The sequence below is a fragment of the Microtus oregoni genome, unplaced genomic scaffold (assembly GCF_018167655.1).
Source record: "Microtus oregoni isolate MIOR12 unplaced genomic scaffold, Mior012 000038F_ref0000394, whole genome shotgun sequence".
NCBI lineage: Eukaryota > Metazoa > Chordata > Mammalia > Rodentia > Cricetidae > Microtus > Microtus oregoni.
In genome coordinates this window covers 9,472,100-9,483,760 of record NW_024543097.1, presented here as the reverse complement: position 1 = coordinate 9,483,760, position 11,661 = coordinate 9,472,100, and positions in this window count along the sequence as shown.

The following is an 11,661-nucleotide window of genomic DNA, read 5'->3' as shown; positions in this document are numbered from 1 at the left end:
TGGGTTATTCCACTTTACAACCCATAGCTCTGTTTACAAGGCCAAAGCATCTCTCTGCAAACTGAGAGCTAGCCTACGGATATAAGCTGAGTCAACTTTTAGGAATAGATATATGACCTCTGGGTTATGCATTATCCCTGCTATGTGAAACTGGCAGCATCAATGGGGAGACCATAGGGCTTCAGTAAACACCACCTGGAAGTACCAAGGAAGGCAATAGATTAAGTGCAAACACTAATTTAACTGAAAAACTCTGTTAATGGAAATTTAAAGTAAAGCACTCTATATCTGAGTTCTACCTTGAGATTGTAAAAATTCCTTTGTTCAGACCTAATACTTGGTGCCCCTACTATAAAAAACTGGGTTCAGAAACTGGCCACTGCCACAACCTTATAAAACCAACTCTGGCTGTGGTCTCAGCTAGCTGATAAGCTTTTTGTGCCTCAAGAAGATTTTTTATTTTAATTTTTCCTGGATTCTGGTTTCTGGAATAAAGTTTGCTTCTGGTTTATTAGCCCTTGGTGGTCTGTCCCCATTGTGCAACATCCCCTCCCCCGAACCCAACATAGAGTCTGTAAGATGTGTTAGCCATATCTGATTCCCCCCCCCCCCCCCCGCCAGAGACTGGTTTCACTGGCTTGGACACCATTTGAATACTGAATTTATTTTAAACTTACCAATTACTCTAACACTAGCGCTGCCTTCCAGAAGAGAAGGGGGAGGGGGGGATTATTAACAAGGGACCAGAGGGAAGGAGGCTGAAGAAATGTCACGAATTAGCAAAAAATAGGCTGCAAGAAGATGAGGGAGATGAAGTCTTTGGGCCTTGCTGCTGACTTAGGGTGACGGCTACATCCTAGAAAATCATAGTAAGTCAAAAGATGGAAGCACAGGGCGAGGTGTTCTTTGTTACCATGTTTATGATGCTTTAAGAAAGTTTATGGAAGAGCTGGGAATGCGCCTCCCTGAGAAAGTGATTCCCTAGCTTGTGTGAGGCTCTGAGGTCCAATTTCCAGTATTGAAAAACAAACCCAACCAACAAACAAAACCTCACAGAAGCTTACGGGCCATGTGCATTCCAGTGAGAATGCCAGAGGCTCCAAAGAAAGCTAATGTCACCTAGAACAAGCCTTGCTTATCCAAACTCCTTGAGTCTCCCTTCAGGTGACACCTTCGTTTTGGAACCAGTTTGTAATCTGTTACTGGCAGGTCTCATTCCCTCAGCATCTACCTTCCCCAAAACAGCGAGTCGTATTGGAGAGCCAAGCTTCACTCACAAATACACAAACACTTTCTGTCTCAGCTCTGACACTCTCAAAGCTTACTCAGTGTTCTAACATATACTGCCTGTTTCCCTAAGTACGAAAGAGGCACAATGGGATTGTGACTGGGGGAAATGGGTAACAGCCTGCCGCTGGCGTACCTGTGATGGTGTTGGATCTGTGGTCAGTAGACGCCGTGTCTTCTCTCATTTCCTTCCTGGATGATAAACTTGGAAAAGCATCACAAGATTCCAAGCTCTGCTTTCCTAGAAAGTCACAGTGGTTGAAATGCACTTGCCTCTAAGTGCCCCCCCTGTTCACCTGGCAAATGCGGAGTGGATTCACGCGAGCAAGGCTGGTGGGGAACAGGAGATGCCTTTGGAAGAGGCCAGAGGATGGAGCACATCCAGTTAGCTAACAGTTCACAAGAGGAGCAAGAAGAAAACTTGCAAATTGGATCTGCTGATGCTCACTGGGACAGTGGGGACTTGTAGTAATATGGGGCAGCAGGGCTGCGTCCCCCACACCCGGCCACCCACATGGCTAGCTTATGCCCCAAAATAATTACACAGACACTGTATTCTTTTAAGCACTACTTGGCCCTTTAGCTCTAGCACTTACAGGCTAATTCTCACATCCCGATCAACCCATCTCTAATAATCTGTGAGAACCGGTCTTACCGGGAAGATTCTAGCCTAGTCCATCCTGGGTCGGAGCTTCATGCCCGGAGCGGGGCATGGCGTCTCTCTCAGGCGTCTGCTCCCAAGAGGAGCTGTGGAGTCTCTGACCTCACTTCCTCTTCCTCCCAGTGTTCTGTCCTGTTTTCTCCTCCCACCTATCCTCTAACCAATAAAATGGGCCAGGGCAGTGCCTTTATTAGCCAATGACCTTCCTCCATCATTTCCCCTTTTTCGGTTTAAACAAAAAAAAAAAAAGGCTTTAACATAGCAAAATTACATATAACAAAACAGTTATCAAGTAAAAGTTACAATAATCTTTATCATAACTAAGGAAAACTATAACTATAACTAACTATTCTTAACTCCATCAAAGACTCCAGAAAGATATATTACCTAAGTAAACAAGAACTAAGAAACTTAGTTCTAGAAATGACAAAGACATCTCGCTGCCTGGACAGTCACCCAAAGTTCTTCTGTACCGTTGGGGCATCCATCTTCAGCCTTCAGGCCCATGGTATCCAGCAGACATTTCCATAAAGCAGGAAAATTCAAAGTCAGTTCAGTCACTATCTGTTGTGTCCTGCAGAATGTCTCGCAGACTCTTTCAAAATGAATCAGGAACCCCGAAAGATCATCTCACCTTAGGCAAGTTCAGTAGTCCTCTCTCTGCGGGTTCTCTGTGTCCAGTTGCCCAAATGGCTATCAAAACTCCATAACGAGCCTCTTCGATGCCCATCTTCCTCTTGAAGTAGATTGGTGCTGCCACTGTATTCTTTTAAGCACTACTTGGCCCTTTAGCTCTAGCACTTACAGGCTAATTCTCACATCCCGATCAACCCATCTCTAATAATCTGTGAGAACCGGTCTTACCGGGAAGATTCTAGCCTAGTCCATCCTGGGTCGGAGCTTCATGCCCGGAGCGGGGCATGGCGTCTCTCTCAGGTGTCTGCTCCCAAGAGGAGCTGTGGAGTCTCTGACCTCACTTCCTCTTCCTCCCAGTGTTCTGTCCTGTTTTCTCCTCCCACCTATCCTCTAACCAATAAAATGGGCCAGGGCAGTGCCTTTATTAGCTAATGACCTTCCTCCATCATTTCCCCTTTGGCGCCCAACGTGGGGCGCCATCTGAAGTAATAAGGGCGGCAGGGCTGCGTTCTCAGCACCCCTGGCCGCCTGCCCGGCTAGCTAATGCCCAAAATAATTACACAGACACTGTATTCTTTTAAGCACTGCTTGGCCCTTCTGCCCTAGCTCTTACTGGCTAATTCTGATATCCCGATCAACCCATCTCTAATAATCGGTGAGCACCGGTCTTACCGGGAAGATTCTAGCCTAGTCCATCCTGGGTCGAGCTTCATCCCGGGAGTGGGGCATGGCGTCTCTCTCAGGCGTCTGCTGCTGAGAGGAGAGCTTTCGAGTCTCTGACCTCACTTCCTCTTCCTCCCAGCGTTCTGTCCTGTTTTCTCCTCCCACCTATCCTCTAACCAATAAAATGGGCCAGGGCAGTGCCTTTATTAGCCAATGACCTTCCTCCATCAGGGACTGGGTGATGAAAACCTGTCTCCAGAAGATAAGGGGGAGGAAGAAAAGGAGGGGACAGCAGGGAGGAATAAGTATGAAGGAGGGAAGAAGAGAAGGACCTGAGCCTCTACTCCCACATACCCCTCACCCACAAAATCTACACTTAACACCTACCGCCCCACACCACCCTCAACCCCCATTTTTCTTTTCTTTTCTTTTCTTTTCTTTTTTTTTTTTTTTTGGATTTTCGAGACAGGGTTTCTCCGTAGCTTTTTGGTTTTTGTCCTGGAACTAGCTCTTGTAGACCAGGCTGGCCTTGAACTCCCAGAGATCTGCCTGCCTCTGCCTCCCAAGTGCTGGGATTAAAGGCATGCGCCAACACCGCCCAGCAACCCCCATTTTTCTGCTGTCTCTCCTGTCAACCCCACAGTTTCCAAACCTCCTCACACATATCTCACACCCACATGACACATAAACACCCCACATCCTCAACCTCTGACCTAAATGCTGCCTTCCCCCTCTCAGCCCAATTCCCCCACGCCATCCTACCACTCCTCTGCCCCTACCCCACACCTACACAAGTCACACCCCAACATCCCACAACGCCACACCCAACATCCCTGCTGCACACATCACTTAGTCCCCCATCTCTCCAACCCCGATCCTGCCACTCCTTTACCCCTACCCACACTCCCTAAATCCTTCACCCACATATACCACAATACACATTCTTACACTCCCTGCCCCACTACCCCCATCATACCTGCCCAACAGCCAACCCCCAACAACTTTCTGACCCCCTGACCCTATAGCATTCCACACCCTGTATCCCTAATTCCGTACCCAAACTTCTATACTCCCACATCCCATGTACCCTTATTTCCCTTCACCCTAATACCCTCCACCTCATATACCCCCTTCACCATACCCCTCCACTTCATAATCCACATTCCCAACCCATCTGTCTTAATTAGGGTTTCTTTTTTTTTGTTTGTTTGTTTTTTCTTTTATTTATTTATTTATTTTTGTTTTGAAGCCTGTCCTGGAAAACTCGCTCTTGTAGAGCAGGCTGGCCTCACAGAGATCTGCCTGCATCTGCCTCCCGAGTGCTGGGATTAAAGGCGTGCGCCACCACTGCCTGGCCTTAGTTAGGGTTTCTATTGCTGTGAAGAGACACCATGACCCCAGAAACTCTTATAAAGGAAAAGCAATTAATTGGGGGTGGCTTACGTTTTCAGAGGTTTACATGGCAGGAAACGTGGTATGCAGGCAGACATGGTGCTGGAGAAGTAGCTGAGATTGTTACATCTTGACTTGCAGGCAACGGAAAGTGGTCTGGTGCCGCACCTGCACAGCCTGGAACCGAAACCAGGATTGAACACGCATACACCTCTCAAGCTGCTGGTAGAAGAAGCCCTTTATTGAACAGCACCACGGAGGTTTTATACCTAACCCAGCCAGGTGGGCCAACAGGTGAAGACCTCATGGCCTGATCCTCAGTCAAGGCCAGGGCAATGCGTGCTCAGGAAGCAGGGTTAGCAAACAACTGTGATGCAGCTCTCAGAAGCTCAAATCAAAAGGACAAGAAAAGGTCACTAGCGAGGAAGAGCAGCTGGAGGCCAGGACTCCAAATGGTCCCAACAGTCTGCCTCACTGGGCTTGGTTTAAATATATTTGAAACCTCAAGGCCCACTTCCACAGTGACACATTCCCCCAACAAGACCACACCTACTCCAGCAAAGCCACACCTCCTAATAATGCCGCCCTGTTTAGTGACCATTTTCTTTCAAACCACCACACCATGCTCTGACCTCTAGCCCCACCCTAACATTCCCACATCCCATTTCCCTATATACCCACCACTCCAGGCCTCTACACCTGATGATCCATCTCCCACCTCTTATGAAGACAAAACTTCACCTGCATCAACCATAAGAAGCCACTTCTCTTCATTCCTGTCCATTAGCCTTGGCCTACAGAAACCAAGTATTTCCACAGATGTTTTACAGTCCTTGGGTCATTTTATTGTAGAGAAAACTTTCCTTTTGTCTTGGAAAAGGACTTCCCACAGTTAGGATTCCTGTTTGTTCTAGGCCAGTAGCTCAGTCCAGAGAGCAGCCTAGCACGCCACTACCCTGGAGAGAGTGGATTTAAGGAAGACCCAGATCCCTGACACAGTCAGGAAACCTAGAGCTTATAGATCTGTTTCCTTCCACTTGATTGTTCAGTGGGTCAGCCCTTTGACAGATCGTTACCCAGCACTGCTCCTCTCTAGGTGTGGAACAGACCAAACACAACAGCAGAGTTTGGGTCTTAGCAGTATCAATCTAACAACAAGGGCTTGAATAAGAGGTCTGGAAGGCCAGAGTGTCTTTAGAATGCCTCAGGAGCAAATGACAGAAATTTGGAGCTGTATACATCTTTGTCATGACTATAGTGTACCCAAGGGTACTGGCCCCTGGAGCAGAGTTCCACCCTGTAATCAGACCGAGAACGTACCTTACTTTAGCTCCATGCTGACTCTGGCCTCACTCTGTGTGTGTTAGGGAGGCTGACTCCAGGCTGGATGTCAACTGTGTCTCAGGGAAAGGGGAAGGACACGCGGTAGGCTGGCCCAGACTCATGTCTCTTCCTCAGTCATTCAGTCATTCCCATAGGAACATCTCAGTATGCTGTCTTAAACTGTTTTATGGGCCTGAAAGCCCCTTAATACTCACTAACCATTTAGCGATCTTATTTTTCTACTCTCTCTGGGAAAATATTGGACATAAAGATTGTTACTGTTAACTGTTGTCCTCAAGAAAGTCCCACATTTCCCAGAAAGATAATCTTACCTTATTGCTACAAATGAACCACATAATGCTGGCAAAGTTCTAAAGAGAAGGCCAGGCTAAGATGTCCAGGGAACCCTGCCTTGTGTTATCACTAAAGACTAGGGAGGGAACTGGAGAGGTGACTGGGAAACGCGTGGGAGCAAATGTGGGTCGATCCTTCACTCCTGTTTGTTTGACAAGGTTGTGGGTATCTGAAAAATCTTTTGCTTTTTAATTCTTTGAAGCTCTACTCCTCTGTTTCACCATTCCCCAGCGCAGCCTCCTTTTGGGTTGGTAAAATTGCCCCCGGAGCAGTAAGCACCAACTCCTTGGAGTTGACAGATGAGGTGGTAGCTATCCTGCCCTGGAGGCATGCAAGCAGATGCTAGAAAAGCAGCTGAAGGAACTTCTACAAAATAAGGAAGAAAAAGAAGATTGGCAAACTGTCCATTGTGGTGGGCCACTCCGGACTTTACAAACTATGCCATCAATACCCATGACAATGCCAGGAAATATGATGGTGTCTGGACTTTCATTCACAGTTCAGAGAGGTAAGTAACCTCTGGCAAAGTCATAAACCAGTACTTATTTCTGACTCGTTCAAAACCCATTATTTTCCACAAGAGCAAGTTTCCTTTGTTTGTTTGTTTTGAGGCAGTATTTTCCTTTGTTTGTTTGATTCTTTGTTTCCAGGCCTGGTTTCTCTCCAACTTTGGAGCCTGTCCTGGAGCTCGCTCTGTAGACCAGCCTGGCCTCTTGAACTCACAAGCATCTGCCTGCCTCTGCCTCCTGAGTACTGGGATTAAAGGCATGCACCACCATGGCCCTGCTGCATGCTTAAAGGAAGACACGATAGAATAGTTAGAGCCCTCCGTTCAGTCAGCAGCCATTTGCTAGGAGATAGGCTACTGTGGGTTGACCTTGAACTGCTACCCGGGATTCCAAAGTTTGGAGCACAACCTCACGCCTGCTCAGTTCAGTGCACGTGCAAGGAACCTGAGCCAGCAGGCTGGAGGTCCTACTGGTCTGGCCCCTCCTAGACAACCAGCTGCTTTTCCTGAGGGCCTTTGTCACCAGTGAATCAACTGGAGACAATGTCTGCCTTTCCTCTTTACCTCAGCACTCTATCAGGCTGTTCTCTCACTTATTGTCTTCAGACTTATATAGTCTATAATAAGGGAATCCTCTGGCTCCTGGCATTCGGAAAGTTTGCAGAATGAATGTCTTTACAGTGTGTTGTGGTGTGAATGTGCAATATTCGGCACATGGCCCACTACTGAGGTGCTGTTTGTCTGTCCTCCAGCGGGAGGCCTGGGTGTGGAGGTGGACCACTGGATGCAGGACTCTGACAGTGCTAGCCCAGCCCCACTTCCAACCTGATGTCTCTCTGCTTACTCATCACTGCTGTAACATACGGGGCAGCAAACCCCTGCCACTCCTACCATCGCCTCTTCCCCTCCATAACAGACTGTACACTCGGAATTAGGAGTGTACCGAAATAGACCTTTCCTCCTTCAAGTGGTTTGTCACAGCAACAAGAAAAATAGCTTACACAAAAGATAGTGAGCATTAGAGGATAGGGTGCAGGAGCTGACCACTAACTTAGGTCTCTAGGAGCTTCGCTGCTCTCCACAGACCAGCAGCTCTGAAACTCTTGGAACTGTGGCCCACGGTAGTAAATGCACGCTGCATCACAATGCTATATACTCACACACACATGCATAGACACATACATACATATAGACTGATGTGGGAGTGTCAAATATCAATCTGTTGATTTTATTGGTTAAGAAATAAAGAAACTGCTTGACCCTCATAGGTTGAAACATAGGTAGGAGGAGTAAACAGAACAGAATGCTGGGAGAAAGAAGCTGAGACAGGGAGTCGCCATGATTCTTCTACCGGATACAGACGCAGGTTAAGATCTTCCCTGGTAAGACACCTTGTGGTGTTACAGGGATATTAGAAATGGGTTAGATTGATATGTAAGAGCTAGCCAATAAGAAACTGAAATTAATGAGCCAGGCAGTGTTTAAAAGAATACAGTTTCCGTGTAATTATTTCAGGGCATAAGCTAGCCATGTGGATGGCTGGGTGGCGGGGACACAGCCCGCCGCTTTTTCTACTACAGAGTGGCGCCCAGACATGATAGACTAAATCCACTTAAAAACCTGAGAAGGCTTAAAAATAAGGGAGAGAGAGTTTAACACAGATTTTTGCTGTTTGTTGGTGGCATGCTGTAGAGAGATTTCCTGATTTGGCATCAGCAGCAGAAAAAACGCTGTGTCATTTTAAAGCGCAGCTTCTTGGGGCTGTGCTGCCAGTGTGAACTCTGGCTTTAAAGCATTTCAATGGATTTTATGGGACTGGATGTTTGTGTTCCTGCTTGGGATCGGAAGGAGAGTGCTGATGGCTCAGCGCTCCCCGCCTGCACCTGGGCAGACTGCAGAATCAGGCTTAGGCAGGCGGGAGAGCATGGTGGAAGAGATGTGTTTTCAGACTTTGCAGTGCTCTGTGTGTCAGATTTGGTTGTAACTTGGATAAAAAGAGTTTCTGTGCTGCACGCTCAGTCTCAGAATTAAACCACTGAGTGAGGCTCCAATGTGGACTTGCTGTGTGCCTGGAACTGTTCTCAGCTCAGGGGCACCAAATGGATCTGAGGCAGGAGCCACTGCTCCATGCTGAACTGTGCTGACCTCAGGCAGGAACTGCCGTAATTACCATAATAACAGCGCAGTTAAGGTTTCAACTGGGCAGGACACAGGCGGTACCATATTACCTGTACATGGTGCAACTTAAGTTTTTAAGAACTGCTTAACATTTTAAGAAATGCTCCTGGATAGTAAAAAAATGTTACAGATTCACAATAAAACAGATTCAGACATAAAAGACCACAGTGTTGGATGAGTGTACGTAGGCTTGAGAGAGAGAAGAAAAGAATATAGAGAATAAAGTTAATGGTTTAAAAAAAAGGTAAAGTCTTTAAAGAGACAGAGTACAGATAGTTATAGATTAAGAGAAATAAAGTAAAAATAAGCCACATAAAAATGGAAAATTCACAGAGAGTCTGGATTATGTACATTGTGTTTTCTTTAAAATTTTTGACTGTAAAGGAGCTAAGTACAGACAGACATTTCATTATATGGGCTGCCAAGCTAAACCATAATGGATATAAGTGTATTACAATTTCAAAATTTGGGTCTAAGAATATGATGCTTTGGAGAGGGTCTTCTTTTGTTTTCACAGAGGACCAGACCCTGTGGATTGCATCTATCCCGATATGGTATGATAGACCACGACCTCCCGAAAAGTTCCTGTGAACACCTTCAAAAGATTACTTCACTCAACTGCCAACTGAGATAAACCTGGCACACAGGTTACACCCTAAATCATCTGATTAACAGCGCCCCCATTCAGCAGGAAGCAGTTGGAGAGAAAAAACTGCGCCCATGTTCCCAAAATATTGTTTATAAATGTTTTTTTTTTACATTTAAAGGGGGAAATGATATAGGTATGAATAATTTGCATTGGTGTGGATTTTAAGGTCAATTTTGTTATATGTATATGTATTTCTGATCTTGAATAAGGTGTTGTGATTGTGTAGTTTATTTTTAAAATGTAATGTATAATTAGGAAATATAGGTTGTTGATGGATAATCATCAGTAATAGTCAAGCTTGTAGTCATGTTAGTTAGATTTTCTAGATATATAGAGATACATTTCAGTTAGATAGACATTCTTCATATCTTTCAAAGACTGCAGAATATGGCATTTAAAATATTTTAATAACTTAGGGTTTTTCATGACAATGAGTCACGTCTGCTCCTGACAGCGCCAATCTACTTAAAGAGGAAGATGGGCATCGAAGAGGATCCTTATGGAGCTTGATAGCCATTTGGGCAAGAAACTGCTCTTGCCTGGACTGATGCATAAACTGGACACAGAGAACCCACAGAGAGAGGACTACTGAACTTGCCTAAAGGTGAGACGGTCTTTTGGAGTTCATGACTCATGAAAGAGTCTACGAGACATTCTGCAGGACACAGCAGATAGTGACTGAACTGTCTTTGAAATTTCCTGCATCATGGAAGTGTCTGCTGGATACTATGGGCCTGAAGGCTGAAGATGGATGCCCCAACAGTACAGAGGAACTTTGGGTGACTGTACAGGCAGCGACATGTCTGTCATTTCTAGAGCTTTGGATTTCTTGTTTACTTAGGTAATATTGTATTCTTCTGGAGTCTTTGATGGAGTGAAGAATAGATAGATAGTTATAGTTTTCCATTGTTATGATAAAAGATAAAATAGATATAAATATTGTAACTGTAATTCTTGCTTGATAACTGTTTTGCTATATGTAATTTTGCTATGTTACATAAGTTAAAGCCTTCCTTTTTTTGTTTAAACAGAAAAAGGGGAAGTGATGTGGGAGTGTCATATATCAATCTGTTGATTTCATTGGTTAAGCAATAAAGAAACTGCTTGGCCCTCATAGGTTAAAACATAGGTGGGAGGAGTAAACAGAACAGAATGCTGGGAGAAAGAAGCTGAGACAGGGAGTCGCCATGATTCTTCTACCGGACACAGACGCAGGTTAAGATCTTCCCTGGTAAGACACCTCGTGGTGTTACAGGGATATTAGAAATGGGTTAGATCGATATGTAAGAGCTAGCCAATAAGAGGCCAGGCAGTGTTTAAAAGAATACAGTTTCCGTGTAATTATTTCAGGGCATAAGCTAGCCATGTGGGCGGCTGGATGGCAGGGACACAGCCCGCCGCTCTTACTACCACACACAGACACCCACTCAGATACACTCTCACATATGTGCATACAGAGACACACATGCATAGAGACACCCAGACACACATAGGCATATGAACACATGCACACACACACACACATACAAACACACACACACACAGAGTTATACAGTCACCCAGATGCATACATACAGACAAACTTATATATACAGAGAGAGACACACACACACACACATATAGAGATACACTTAGACAATCAGACACACAGAGGGAGGAAGACACACAGATGCACACATGTATGCACACAGACAGCTAAAGACAGACTTTAGTGAAGCAACATCAACTTTACTGTATGTGATGCTCTCTGATCATTTCTGTTCCATTTCCCTCTCAATGCTGGGTCGTGGCACTTTAAATCAGTCCCATAACTCCACAGTTTAGAAAACACCAGTCTAGAACATAAGAAGCTACTGGAGCTGATTACTCCACGAACTAATTCCACATTAATCAGAAGGTCAAAGAAAACGTCATTCAACTAGAAATCAGAAAACCTGAGCTCAGAGACTTCTCCCTGAGCTGATGTGATCCTTCATGCAGCTCACCACACCAACAGGTACTAGAAACACA